Source organism: Adiantum capillus-veneris, chromosome 19, assembly GCF_014529385.1.
Source record: "Adiantum capillus-veneris isolate H3 chromosome 19, ASM1452938v2, whole genome shotgun sequence".
Taxonomy (NCBI): Eukaryota; Viridiplantae; Streptophyta; class Polypodiopsida; order Polypodiales; family Pteridaceae; genus Adiantum; species Adiantum capillus-veneris.
In genome coordinates this window covers 82381129-82395687 of record NC_140949.1, presented here as the reverse complement: position 1 = coordinate 82395687, position 14559 = coordinate 82381129, and the positions used below count along the sequence as shown (strand labels likewise).

Sequence of the window (14559 nt, the reverse complement as noted above, 5' to 3'; positions counted from 1 at the left end):
TCTCTCTTGTCCTTTGAGTTACATGGATGTGGCCTCAAGTGAAGAGAATTATTGAGGATGAAAGGAGAGAGGGATTGAGTGAATAATTTGGAAGGGCCTACTCTAGTAGACGGTGCATTTTACAATAAGGTTAGTGGTTACTAGTTAGTAATTATCACTAAAAAATATTTACAAAATCATTCACCAAATGGTGAGATATATGATGAGAAAAGTTAGAGAAGGGATAAGCTTGTAAAGCAAGGTTGAAGCTTGGAGAAGTTGACATTCACCTCTTTACAGCACTGGTAGAAGAAGCGGTGAGTATGGCGAAGTAGCACGTGTCGATAAAGCATAGCATGGGCAAACTGGGATCCACTAATAAAATCATAGCTCACAGCTCATAGCTCAAAAAAATATGAAAAAATTTGAGATGAAAGATCAATTCAGGTGCTACAACTTTTGGTTGTATCACCTTTTCAAATTTGGGGAGCATGTGATCTTTAAGAGTTCAGCAAAACCGACTTTTTTTTCCACTGTACAAAGTCCTTGTGAGGTCTTTCTTTGGATGATTCTTTTGAATACCTCCAATAGTGAGCTCCCCATGGAGCATGCATGCATTCCACATACCCTTGACCTTATTTGCTAGGTCTATAATTGAAGATATTGTTGAGATCATGATATAAATGAATAGTACAACTAAGAAAATCAAATATTGAGGGGTCTAAAAAATATGTACATGTCAAATATAAATAATATAGGTGGAAAAAATATAAAGGGGTCAAAATAAATCTCTCTCATTATAAGTCTACTATAAAAAGATGAATATTTTTGGTGGTCTAATTTATGAGAGTAATAAAGAATAGATGTAGGAAGGAAAAAATCACAATAGTGAAAAAATATACACATAAATAGAACTAGTTTTATTGGATTTTTGTTAGGATGGAGTTACACCAAAAATAAGAGAAGTTTGCATGAAATTATTTTTATATGGAATAAAGAGTACGCAAAATGGTAAGAAAAAATATGGTAATGTTGAGTCAATGTACATATCATAAATAACACACCATAGGTAGAAATATTTAAATAAATACCAAAATAATTATGAAAAATCCTTTTATTTAGACCCTATATACAATGAAATATTTATACACAAATGGGCCATAATATACTTATATTTTTTTGGCTTAACTAGCCCAGTGACTAGCTAATTAAGGGTTTTTAAGAAGATAAGGGAAAAGTCCCCTAACTCACACACACACCTATATACAGTGAAATGGTAGGGATAGCCACAGTGTTTGGATGATTTTGGTAGGGTGGGTTAACTCACTATGGTAATTACGGAAAGCCGAAAAACGGCCATCACTAGCAACACCATCACCATTGCCATTTTCATGAGAAAATACAAAGGGCTTTGATAGGCACACTCTTCTATAAGAGAGCTCCATTTGCAGGCTTCAAACGGCACGAAAAATCCCTTAAAAAAGCCCCTAATTTGATTAAAATTTGACCTTTATAGGGGGGGGGGGGGGGGGGGGGGGTCTTCAATTTTGAAAACTGCCCTCACATTTGACCATCTCTCATCCCAATTTTGGCATCTTTTCGAAGAAGTAGCTGCCTTGCTTCATCTGCTCAATTTCTCTCTTTTGCACTTGGGGGGGGGGGAGGGAGGGGGATTAGCGATTTCGCTATTGCCCCTAGGAAATTTTTTATTTTTACTCCGTTGACCTATTCCCAACTAGCCTCCTCTCTCTCTATTTCTCTCTCCTCCTCCTCTTTTGGTCCCGCCGTGCCCCGGCGTTTGCTTGCCCTTGTTTGGCTTCACCCTCTCTTACTCTCTCGTTAGTGGGACTGCCCCCTTGGCACTTAACCCCTCACTGGCCTCGCCCTGATTTACCCGGGTTCTTTCCTCTCTCTCACATTCATATGAAACCTCCCCTACCCCATGGCATTAGCAATGTCGCTATTTGGGGGGGGCTCCCTTCAAAAATTGTTGGGCCCCAAGAGCCACGGGCACATTCCCTTATGGCCCCGCCACGTTGCCACTGGGAACAACGACCGCCGACCACCCACTGGCTTCCCATGCCAACACACCACCGGTGCCGCCCAATGCCAGCCAAAACCACCAACTGCTTGCGCCCATGGGCTTCCTCACGCCAAGCATAGCACCGAGCATCGCGGACTCCATAGTCAATGAGAGGGGGAGCTCTCTCTCCTCTCGCTTCATACGCCAAATGAGGGTGCCCTCTGGCTCATATAGCCCGACCGTCCACGCTTCTTCCTTGCATATGGGATTTATGCCCGCCTGCCACGTGGTAGCTGCCACTCAAATGGCCCCTTAAGCCCACAAAAAGATCCTCATTTTTTCACCAAAATCTTCACTTTTTTTTTAACCTGCTTGATCAATTGTCATCCGATGCTCAAGGGTCCCATGGTCATCCGGTGAAGATCCACCGACCCTACAAATCGACTTCGTCATGGCCCTGGACAGAGCACCCCAAACTGGAAAAAACATCTGGCCCTTCACGTTCGCCACAAACTGTCAATTTTGGAGGTGTATATCTCCGCGCTATGGATTGTGATCCACATGCCATCGGCTTCGACTAGCCCCACATAGTGCACACCATCCACCAAACACCTGGCAAGCTCTAGAAAACACCAGATGGCGTATCCTCCAATGCGGGCAAGTGGGCTCAAACCTGGCCCCCAAAAAATCTTCAACTGATCATAACTTGCTATCCCGAGCTCCGATTGGCAATCCAAAAAGGTAGGCATGCCCCATAATTCAAGCTCTACACATGCATCCACTAACACCTGCATGGGCCACCTGGCCCTCGTTTCCCTGTCCGTCGGGGATTTGCTACACACTCTATCTTTGAACTGCAATATCTTGAGCATCAGGGCTCCGTTTGACGAACTGTGTGGATTGGCTTCTAGAGCACACTGAACACTACATTCTAGAGCACTGATTTGGCATTTTGGTAACCTTCATTTGCTATCCCATATGGACCTATCTTGAGCCTTTTGGCGTTAAAAAACCGCATTGGGCATACACTTCCGCTACCCTTTGACTGCCCAGGACCTTGGCACCTTGCTTAGCCTTCTGCACTACATCTGCCCGCAACCTGTGCCCGACATAGACCACTTTCCGGCTTGGACCAACTTTGGCTACACCACTGTGATCACCAGTAGGGTCCTTAGGGCCATTGCATTATGCATAGCATGTAGGTTTGTAATCCATCAAATAAATTAGCAAATAACTCCAGCGTTCTGTGTGTGTGTGTGTGTGTGTGTGTGTGTGTGTGTGTGTACTTGCGTTTTCAGTATTCAGCTTTGTGTTTGGAACTAACCCCTAAAGGTAGACTATCCTAAGCAGACAAACCGCTTCCGCACCTTACATTGGTATTAGAGCTTCTGGACTATCTGTTGTGCTAAGGTGTCAAAGAGTCCAGATCATTCATAAATCACCCATTGGAGATCGCGGTTCGAGGTCAATAGACAATCTAGTCTTTCTATCAAAGAGCTGACTGGTGGGACATCATTCAAGCCCACAATGGAGGGAGGTTCAATAGATTGGTGGAATGGATCAATCAGTCCAAGCAACATGGCCAACAATGTTTTCATCATCCCAGGAACCACCATGCATAGGAATCATCCATTCACAAGAAGAGTGTTGGAGACAGACTCCAAATCAGGACAAGAATTCAAAACCTGGATCCCATCTTCAAGTTTAGTCCAAGGGATGGCATTTGCACCATGTTGGTGACATGTACATATCCTCTACCCCATTTTAGATCCCATTTCCATGCAAGCATTACCTAGAAAATCAGCTAAACATTGTTTGGATTTGGACCAGGCCATTAATGCCTGATAAAAGCGAGTCGTAGAAATAATCATAAAACCCCAGTTGTGTCAGTTCAGCCCCGACCAGCTGTTTGCAACCCATAAATATGCTGCCAGGGTCACTTATTTGTAATCATCAGGCTTTGTACATTAGGCCAGGGGCATGATCATCAGTAGGGTCCTTGGGAAGGTAGACTATCTTGAGCAGACAAACCGTTTTCGCACTTTACACTCTCACTCTCTCTAGCGTTTGCTGGGATCGCTCCTCCTTGTTGTGCTAGCGTTTCTATGTGTGCCTCCATCGCTCTCTCTCTCTTGCTCCATTACTCACTCCCACATGGTATCAGGAGTGCAGCCCAGAGCTTGTTGAGGTTTTGCTGGTCATTGGCGACAACTTTCATCGTGAGAAACTCTCAGCCTTCCATCGTCCCCCCCCCCCCCCCCCCCCCCCCCCCCCCCCTCTCCTTGCGTTTTTGGAGATTCCTGCATTTTTTGGGGGCAGCCAGCATCCCTCTACTCTCTTACAGAAAGCCCCCTCCCCCTTGGCCTCCCATCGCCATCAGTAGCCCTTCCTTGGATGTGGGTTTTTGTTTGTGGTGCTTTTCAGCTGCTGGAACCCCTTGCGTTTTCAACATCTGGAGCACTCTCTATTGCCCGGAGCCAGAAGATCTCAACATTTGGGACGTATCCACATGTTATTGGCATTTTTGGACACTCTTAAGGTGCTGTTTTTTTTTTTAAAGTCTATTCAAAGGCTAAGTAACGGAGGATCCTTTGAAGGACTCTATCTGCAAGTTCTACTACCGATCTAGGACCTAAGAGCACACTGAATTTTCTGTTTTATAGCAGTTTTCATCCCCTCGTATCTGTGTTTTCCGTACGGGCAGCCACCTATCTCTTGTGTTATTTGCTTCTTGCCTCGGTATCCATTCTACGACTTTAGATCTCCAGCCAAATTGAGATTGGCCAAATCGCTATCGACTTCTATGGCTTTAGATCCGTCACTCAAGACCAAATCGATGAGTGGGGAGATTGAGACACACGAGTTTTCACCTTTCTTATGATGAACCTTTCGGATCGCATCACGAAGGAGGTGTCCACTCAGGAGCATGCCATCCTTGATCAGTTTGAGGAGAAATACTTTGCCCGTCAGATCACACTTGAGCGGGAGCTCTACACCCTCTAGTTCAAATATTTCAACTCTCTTGTTGGGTTGACCTACCGCATGCGGGAGAGAGCTCTTCACCCTCTAGTTCAAAGATTTCAACTCTCTTGCTGGGTTGACCTACCGCATGCGGGAGTTATGGGACGACCTTGTCCAAGCCGGAGGCGACACGATCTCAGCTAGGATGGCAGGGTTACTGCTCTTCAAGCTCTAACGCTTTGATCCCTACTTTCAGAGCCTGCTCACATCTCGACGCACTTCATTCCCACTTTGGGATGAGGTCCTCCCTTCCCTTTGACAGATCGAGGGGCACTCCACTTTTAGAGCCCGGGGTTCTATTGTTGCAGATGGGACACGCATTGCCTGTAAGGTGCGAAAGCGGTTTGTATGCACAGGGTAGTCCACATGTAGGCTAGATGCGAGATACACAAAGACACCTCCATTGCTGTGTATACATGTTTGCTAGATATGCACACAAATCAAACGTCTTTGTTACATTCTCTCCATAGCTTGCAGCAAAAATCTTGCAGCACCTCTAGGGAGCATTTGTAGAAAGGTTGACCGCATAGCCCGGTTATCTATGCAGCTTCAACTTAGCATAAAGTTTTTTAGCAGACAGTAAAATCACAGCAATCTTGCGGCAAAGAGAGCATGCTCTCTTGGTCTATGGAGTTGTGAGCACTTTCAAGGTAAGACATTCTTCTGTTTCTAAATGATTTATTTCTCATGCATCTCCTCTTGCTCAAGAATGTTGTTGTTGTTTGCAACTTGCTTGCAAATGAGCATGCCTACATGTGCACACTCTTGCCCCCATGCATATGCGTGTGCAACACACACACACACACACATACAACATATACACTAATTGCATACATTTAAGAGTTGTGGCTTGAAATTTTGATTTTATAACTTTCACTTTTTCTCTTATATGATTGTACTCTTTTGTAGCTTCTCTAATGGTGATATTTATACCTAAAGAGGGTTCTTGTGCAATACCATCCACAACTCGGTCACACACTTAGATTGCTAGTTAAATGGAATCGTTCTTCAAAATCCAGGTTAAAAATGATGATAATGATGAAGATCTTGGTCTTGTAAGACTAAAATTTGATAAAGGTGATCCCACCTTTGCCAAGGTTCATGAGAAAATTGAGGGAGATGAGATTAGATTGTGGCTGGATGCTTTGACTTCATTGAGGAGAACTATATTTTAAAGAAACAACAAGAAGAGCGATGGACACTCAGCAATAAGGTTCAAGTTCGCATCAAAAGGAGTGTTGAAATCACTCAAGAGACTGCTTAGGTGACATTGCTGAAGAGAAAGAGGATCGTCCAAGAGATCTCACTACTAGACTTGCAAGCACATTACTAAGTGCAACCGTTCTTGAGCAGTGGAAAAATGACTGCACTAGAATAAGAGGAAAACTGAAATAATTGAACGTCTCAAGGGATGACAGGTTTGAACTCCATAGTGAATACTTCAATGGGCAGTCGCAAGTACGAATTTGTTGTTATGAATGTGGATGTTTGTATGGGATCGGAAAGGTTTAGTTGAAGGAAAGCATGTTGCTTATAATTGTCTTTCCAATTTCATGAGGACCCATATCTTGGAGACTGATAGACATGAGAAAAAATATTTGGCATTTCGTGGACTTAGAAAAGATGCCACACAAGGTGTACCGGCTGGGCAACAACAAGATGATGAAGAACAAATTGAGGTTGCAATAGAGAAGCTGAATTCTTTGATGGCGGTAAATGAAGGTAATCAGCATCTCTTGTTTACTTGAATGTGACAAGATCATTGATTGATCTTCTTATTTTAGCTGTATGCATCTCCATTGCATGCAGGTTGGGACTTTGAAATTGTTATAACCACATTGCACGACTTTAAAGACAAAAGTTTTGTTCGTGTGAGATGCAAGCATGATGACACGTGGCTGCGTTTGTGCCCTCCACGGTCAGACTTGTCTACTCTACTTACCGAGCACACAAAGTCAATCTTGCACACAAAGGCACTCTTGAAGGAGGAGCATAAAGTCAGCCCAACGCTCACACAGGATTACGTGGACGTCCTCGTAAGAACAAAGAGCATGATCCAAAGAAAACTTCTTTGAACAAGTTTGTGGTTTCTACAAAGCCTGGAAGTTCAAATCAAGGTGATGCCTCTTTTTCTTTAGGTAACCATGTAGAAAGTGAGAGTTCAGTCTTAAGTTTGAAACTTTTATGCTGGGGTTCGTGGATCCATGACATCAAAGTCAACAAAAAGAGTGTTAGTTTGAAGCCTTTGTTAGATGATCAATGTGGCGGTAAGCTTTGGTTTGCACAGCCTTCCACAAAGGCAACCTTTCGTGATGGAAATTCTATTTTTTTCATAGATGGTTGCGTTCGTCACATTAGTTGCCCACGTGTTTCTAGTAGTGGGCTTCCCTTTGAAGGCTTTTCATGTGACCATTGCAAGGGCATACCTAAGCTTCCAGATTTTGGAATGAGGTTGTATAAAGAGAAAATGGCGTCAAAAAAGAGAGGTAGTAGAAGAATTGATTATGGAAGGAGACTAGACTATCTCACTAGAAAAGAGCTGAGACAAGCAACTCTTCTTCTAAAAAGCATGCAAGAGATCTCACCTTTTAACTTTGGTGGGCAAAGTCACAGGTTACTATTCTTTCTGTGCGATTACGCACATCAAGGGAATCAAATATGGAGTCTATCAATATAAAGGACATAAAGAGATTTTGTAACAACATAATAGAAGCCCATATGCTAGGGAAGTTTGGTGGTAAGCATGCTCTATGGGACTTCCTTCAAGATGTGGCCCAAAATATGCTAAGGGCAAAGGAAGTAAAAAGATATAGTGCAAATACAAAGGCTTTGTTTGAAGTTGCAAAGATGTGGGGTGGACCAAGGTTACATGATTTCCTTGCCAGCAACCTTACATGCCCTTCACATTCAACAACAAAGAGAGGTCATAGACTTGCCACACAATTCTTGCCAGCCATTCAAGGTCACATGTTTGATGCCATTGCTGAAATCTATCAAAAGGAGAAAGAAAAGCATGGAATTATGTCACTTGTTCCTTTCAGTTTGGTAGAGGATGAGACCGTCATAAAGAAGAGAATAAGGTAAAGTCAAAACCTTGGAATAAAGGGTTCTTTGAGCTTGAAATAGAAGCCTCATTTACTAATGTTTTCAACATGTAAATGCAGGTGGAATCCAAAAGATGACACCCTCGTTCCTTTCAGTTTGGTAGAGGATGAGACCGTCATAAAGAAGAGAATAAGGTAAAGTCAAAACCTTGGAATAAAGGGTTCTTTGAGCTTGAAATAGAAGCCTCATTTACTAATGTTTTCAACATGTAAATGCAGGTGGAATCCAAAAGATGACACCCTCGTTGGATTTGATGGACACAAAGTTGAGGACCATGAATGTGAAACTTCAAACTTGATCAAAGTTGGAGTTGGGAAGGCTGGCTATGAGATGATTATCAAATCATTTGAGAATCATGTCATCGGTGGTTATGCACATGTTTTTGTGGCAAACCCACTTCATGAAGCCCTATCACGACTTGTTTCGGTGGCTCATTCCACTTGCAACCGATTTGATGCACATTATGTTCACAAGCAATGGGCTGAAATCTCGAGCTTGTGGGATGAGAAGCTAAAGCCTACAATTGGCCCGATTATTAGACATGCCTCTGATGGCAATAGTCGTCGAAGAGCATTGATGCTGGCTGATTATGTTCATAAGAATGGCACTAGATTCCAGATCGAATAGGATGGGTGGCCTCTTTCAACCAAAATGAAGGATGGAGATGTTTTGGGTATGCATGATTAGGACTTTGTACACAATGGAAAGAAGCCTGTCAATGTTCTCGATAAGCCAAAGCGGCAGCTAGCTCTTGGTGATGTCTGGACAATCTTGAATCATGTCACCATTGTGTATGATTCTTTTCCTGCTGACAAGCAGATGCTGAAGGAAGTGGATATCAAGCGAGAGGATCGCCAAAATTGGGCGGCAACTCAAAGAATATATAGCAGACAAGTGCAATAGTAGCAGACAAGTGTAATAGTGTTTGGGAGAGCTAGCAAACAGTGAACAACATAGACGAGAGCGTAGTATGATAGGGACACGTGCCTATCTTGAAATTGGTGGAGAATACATTGACATCTTTTTATCTCATCACTTGAACTTGGGAGTGAGAGTCCATTTAGCAGCCAAAGTGAATTTTTTCTTCCAGATTTGGAGATCTTGGATACAACACCATCCAAAATATACACTCTCAACAAATTTTATCAGTAAAGAGACATTTTTGGATGTACAAATCTCATGCCACTTTGTGGTTTTTCTTATCAAATATTTTAGAGACTTTCACTCAAACTTCAGGTGTCCTCTGCATCTCATCGGCTCAGATGCAGCTGGAATATTGTTCAGCAAAGTTGGGAGCATGGTTGGCCAAGAGCGTACTTACAGCTTGATGGACATGATACAATGATAGGAATCTTGAATAGGCTTGCACATTTTGAATGCAAAGATGATGGTGTGGCATTCACAAGAGCTCACAAGAAGAAAGAGCACATATGGAGGCAGTTAAATCTCATAGAAGGCATGCAAGAGGCAACTTGGTGATTACACATGTGTTTCAACCAATGAAAAGGTCATTGTTGCTTCACAAAGAGGATTGGAAAGTGCCCATAAAATTTTCGCTCACTTGCACGTGAGGCCAAAAGGAAAAGAAGACCAAAAATGGTGGTTCCAGCCTTGGTCAATTAGAGTGTTTGATGCATATGCATACTCAAATCTGCAAGACTCGGACACAGATGAAGAATATCCTACTTCCATGGATCTGGAAGTATTTCTAGATGAAGATGCTGCTACAAGTGAGGTCAGGAATATTATTGACTCTGTTCTAGATGAGGAAGAAGAGACAAGTCCTGTTGTCAAAGTCGAAGACAACAAGTTTCTATTCAAGTCTACACTAGTGAGTCAACTCAATAGCAACCCAACACTCTCTAAAGATAGACTTACAAGAGTACGACAAGGAGTGTACTATGCCAAAGAAGAAGAAAGGAATCATGCAAGGATAGGTGAAAAATTATTTTGTATTGGTTCTGATTGTGCCGTGTTCTTTCAAGAACAGACCATGCATGGGAAGGTGACAAGGTCAGGCTGCAAGCCAAGAACCTCCGGAGGCAAGAAGAAAAATTTGAAAGCAAATGGTACTTGGGACGAGTTCAAAAGATGAGGAGAATGGTTGGTGGTGCATGTGTAGAATACAAGAGAGGATTCATCCTTTTGGATAGACCTTCGGGGGTTGAGGTTCAGCTCGGATGGTATACAAAAACTAAAGGGACTAGGTGCTTTACATATGACTTGACAAATCTGGATATGGTGAGCATCTTCAATGATTTTTTGAGAGACCACTAGGGATAGGCAAGGTGTGCTTTACTATTTGTCTTGGTCGGTGAGCTTTAGTATATGTAATTGTAAAAACTATAGTATTATATTCCCATGGCTATGATCTGATTTCATTTGCAGGAGTTTGAGTCACAAGGAGGAGCTGATTGAACTACTTTTTTCTTCATTACATTTTGGAATGGATTGATATAGAGTCATTCAAAGCTATGCTTTTATACATGCCTATCTGCGCCGTTTCAATGTGCTTTTTGATTGCAATTTATCTCATATGGTTTCGGAGCGCGTTTTTTCTAGGATATGTGTGACATGGTTGTGGTAAAGAAGCTCTCGAATTTTTCCACCTGATGCTAATTGAGCTAGCTCTCAGACGTTCCCATCTTGTATGCGCTTGGCCTCACCTCTGTTTGTGAAGAAGTGGAGTTGGGGGCAGTGAAAACTGTGGAGCTCTATTTTGGAGGAAAGGATTTACCAGTGAATAGCAAAATTAGCTACTTTATCTCGAGTACTTGGTGCAGAATGTAGTCATTTGGAGCGCATTTTTTCTAGGATATGTACGACATGGCTGTGGTGAAGAAGATCTCGAACATTTTTAGTAGATGCTATTTGACCAACTCTCAGATATTTCCATCTTTGATGGAAGTTGTTTAAAAGTTCTTGATGTGGATGCTGATGAGCTTGATGTAGACATGCTTGGCCTAACCATCGTTTGTGAAGAAGTGGAGCTGGAGCAGTGAAAAAGCATGTAGTCCCTTGCAACGCGTGTTTTCTAAGTTATGCGTGACATGGCTGTGGTGAAGAAGCTTGTGGCTGTTATCTATGGGCCTGGTGGCAAAGATCTACATATTGGGCTTTATGAGTGGCACCACTCTTTCAATTGAATCGTCCTTTTGCCTTGATATTTCTATCTCAACTCCATGCAACCCGGTCCATGGTTGCTTCTGTCACTGTGAACGTTTCTTCCTCCTTTTATTCTTCTTCTGGAGCTGATCCTTCTGTGTCTGGTATCTTTTATTCTTGTTCCGGAGCTACTCCTTCTCTCGCTCTAGTATCTCTATAGAAGGTACAAGTAAAGTTCTTCGGAGAGTAATACACGCGATTACATCTTTATAGGTGATTTTCTTGTGCTGGTGCTTTTAAGGGAAACTTTAGCGTTGGATTTAATGAGTCTCTTTGTCTTGCCTAGATAATGTCATCCCACACAAACATGTGTATATGCTTCTACATGTGTGCTGCTGTGTGTTCATGCTCTTGAGTGTGCGTGTTTTAGATGGGGTGGATGGGTGGATAGAATGAAGTCTCTTGGCATGGACTTATGGGAGGATAGGCCTAGAAAAGGCCAGCCAATGGACTGTTTTGGCTTGGATTGGAGAACATGACTTGCTTGACGTTGCTTTGGTTGACTTGTATACCATATGTGGCATCCTAGAAAAGCACAAGGAGTGATTCATGAGGTTCCAATTTGGAATAATCGTCTCACTTGGAGCATGTTGATTACAGATTATGCTTAAAATAGTCGTGGCAACAAGCTCTAATTAGCTTTAAGTGTGTCATGAGCTTCCAATCTGGAGTAGTCTCACTTGGAGCATGTTGATTACAGATTATGCTCAAAATAGCTATGGCAAGCAAGCTCTAATAAACTCTAAGTTGTTGTCAGTATATGCAAAGTGAGGGCATTCCTTTTGTCACCTATCCTTTTCGTGCACCTTGAATCCCTGTTGCATGGCATGAGACATTGTCTTTGGCAAGATTGGGTATTAGTCAGTTGAATTATACTACACATTATGAAGAGGACTCCACTCTTGTATGAAACATCATATCTTTGAACATGTTGGTAGCAAGCTTTTGGTGGTTGTTTTCAGCAATTGGGAAGTCAATGCCCACAAGAGGGTCACATGGCTGAGAGAAATAATCGACAAGAGATTCCTAGTTAGGGGGCTGTTATAGAGACATGTCTCGCATTGGCAATGATTTGGGTCGACGTGTACGACAAATGTGATGTCTTTGCATAAGCTGGAAAAGTTCTTGAAAACTTTCTTGATTGTCAGGGATGTTGTCTCTCGGAACATGCTGTTGATTGCAAGATTTTCCCAAAATTTGGAGCGCATATTGTCTAGGATATGTGCAACATTGTTGTGGTAAAGAAGCTCTGAATTGTTTCCACCTCTGTTCACGAGTCGTGTTGCTACATATGCATGCACCTTGAAGGCCTTTCACTTATATAACATCATGAAACTGCTAGTTATGGGTTACCGTAGAACCATTTCTAGCTTGGTGCTACCTTGGTTGACATGTATCCCAAATGGCACGTCCTCTTTAAAGAAAACACATTCTTGATGATCTTCCTATCTAGGATGTCATTACTTGGGACGCATTGATAAAAACCATGCCCACAAAGTTATGGTGAAGCAAGATTTACTTGTTTCATTAGATACAAGGCGAGGTTTCTTGCTAAACTAAGCATCTTGGAATGTACTTATAAGGATGTGTTGAACAAGGGTTGGTTGAGCAAAATCACTTCCCCCATAGCAATTACTTTTGCTAGTGTGCTCAATGGATGTAGTTACTAGGGTCTAGTGGATGAGGGCCAAATCCTTCTTGATAGAATCAGGCAACATCATGGCAACATATTGGATGAGCACTATGCTTGCATGGTTGATCTTTTTGAGCATGCTATCACATATATGTGCAACTTTAAGGAATGTGGCAATGTGCCTTATTGGAAGATATGCCACTATCTTAACTTTTTTGGTCTATTAGGTCAGCCTCTTGCATTTGCTAAGTATCAGATTTCATCTCTCTCTCTCTCTCTCTCTCTCTCTCTCTCTCTCTCTCTCTCTCACCAAAAGACATACAAAAGAATCCCTAAAAGACCAAGCTAACCACAACACAACACAACATTCTTGTCACTCTGTGTCCGTACTACAACTATCTAATTACAAGGAAATTTTCAAAGTTCTTGACAAAAGTCTTAACATGATCATTTGGATCGATATTTTTAAAGCTTTTAGATTTGAATGTGGATAATGTGTCATAAAGGTTTGTGTTATTATGTTTTGTGACCCTTTCAAGTGCATTTTAAGAAAAAAACTAACTTTTAATGAAGGGGAGTTATTATTAATTCATCCCACAAAAAATATATGTACAATTAGGGATACATAATCTTATATGAAATTTACGGAGGGGTGTAAGAGAATGAGGATTTTTTGGTACATAGGGGTTTTTAATAGGGGTCTCGAATGCACGTGATATATGAATGTTACACTAAGTGACCTCCCCGGGTAGCCTTTCAACTTGGTTTGCCAAGTATGAAAGCCCTCCTAGTTAAATTTCTCAATCCCCTTTTCTTTCATTGCGCTAATAGAGGGATCTTAGCCTAGGAGACTCTCCTAGCCAGTGTCTACCTCTTTACGCAAGAACGACTAATTAAATTCATCCCAAAAAATGCAGATAATTATGTGCATTGCAAAAATTTGTTATGCTTGGTTGCAAAATTAAAGTTTTAATGCGAGAGAGAGAGAGAGAGAGAGAGAGAGAGAGAGAGAGAGAGAAAGATCTTTTTTGTGAAGCTCCTCTTCACTTTGAGTGAATAATCTCTTCACAAAGTCCTTTGAATGCTTGTTGAAAAGCTCAATGACTTGCCTTTAAGAAATCCAAAAAAAATTACGTGCAATTACTCGAAAAATCTTTAAAATTTGACCTAAAACCGAGAGAATTTCAAGGTTGCCCTTTCTTTCAACAATTAGGGAAAATGTATTATTCTAGTCTTGAAACGAATCCTCCTTTCTTCCTTCTTCTTCTTCTTCCTCCCTCTTTATTTTGGGTTGTTGCTCCTTGTGGGAACTTGAGCCGAAGATGTTGGGTTGTTGTAGGGCGTAGCTTTGGAAGGGGGCTAAATGTGTGGGAAGGGAGGCCCTTTAAAGGTTAATTGGGCACCTATATATATATATATAGGTGCCCAATTAACCTTTAAAGGGCCTCCCTTCCCACACATTTATATAGATAGATAGATCATATGGCATGGGCGTCTATTTCTATCAAACACCGATACCCACCAACTCAATGCCCAATCTGCACCTAGTCACGTTGTTGTTGGGCCCCACCGCCTAGAGTTGACAACTCCTTGCGCAAGCCCGGTGAAGAGGAGGGGTCGTGCACCATCGATT

The 14559-nt window shown here is 42.1% G+C and overlaps 2 pseudogenes; both read left to right on the top strand.

Annotated features, from left to right (window-relative positions):
* Window positions 1–6018: 6018 nt before the first annotated feature.
* Window positions 6019–7098, top strand: LOC147434338 (uncharacterized; annotated as a pseudogene).
* Window positions 7099–7870: 772 nt separating this feature from the next.
* On the top strand, window positions 7871–11130 carry LOC147434337 (uncharacterized; annotated as a pseudogene).
* Window positions 11131–14559: the final 3429 nt, after the last annotated feature.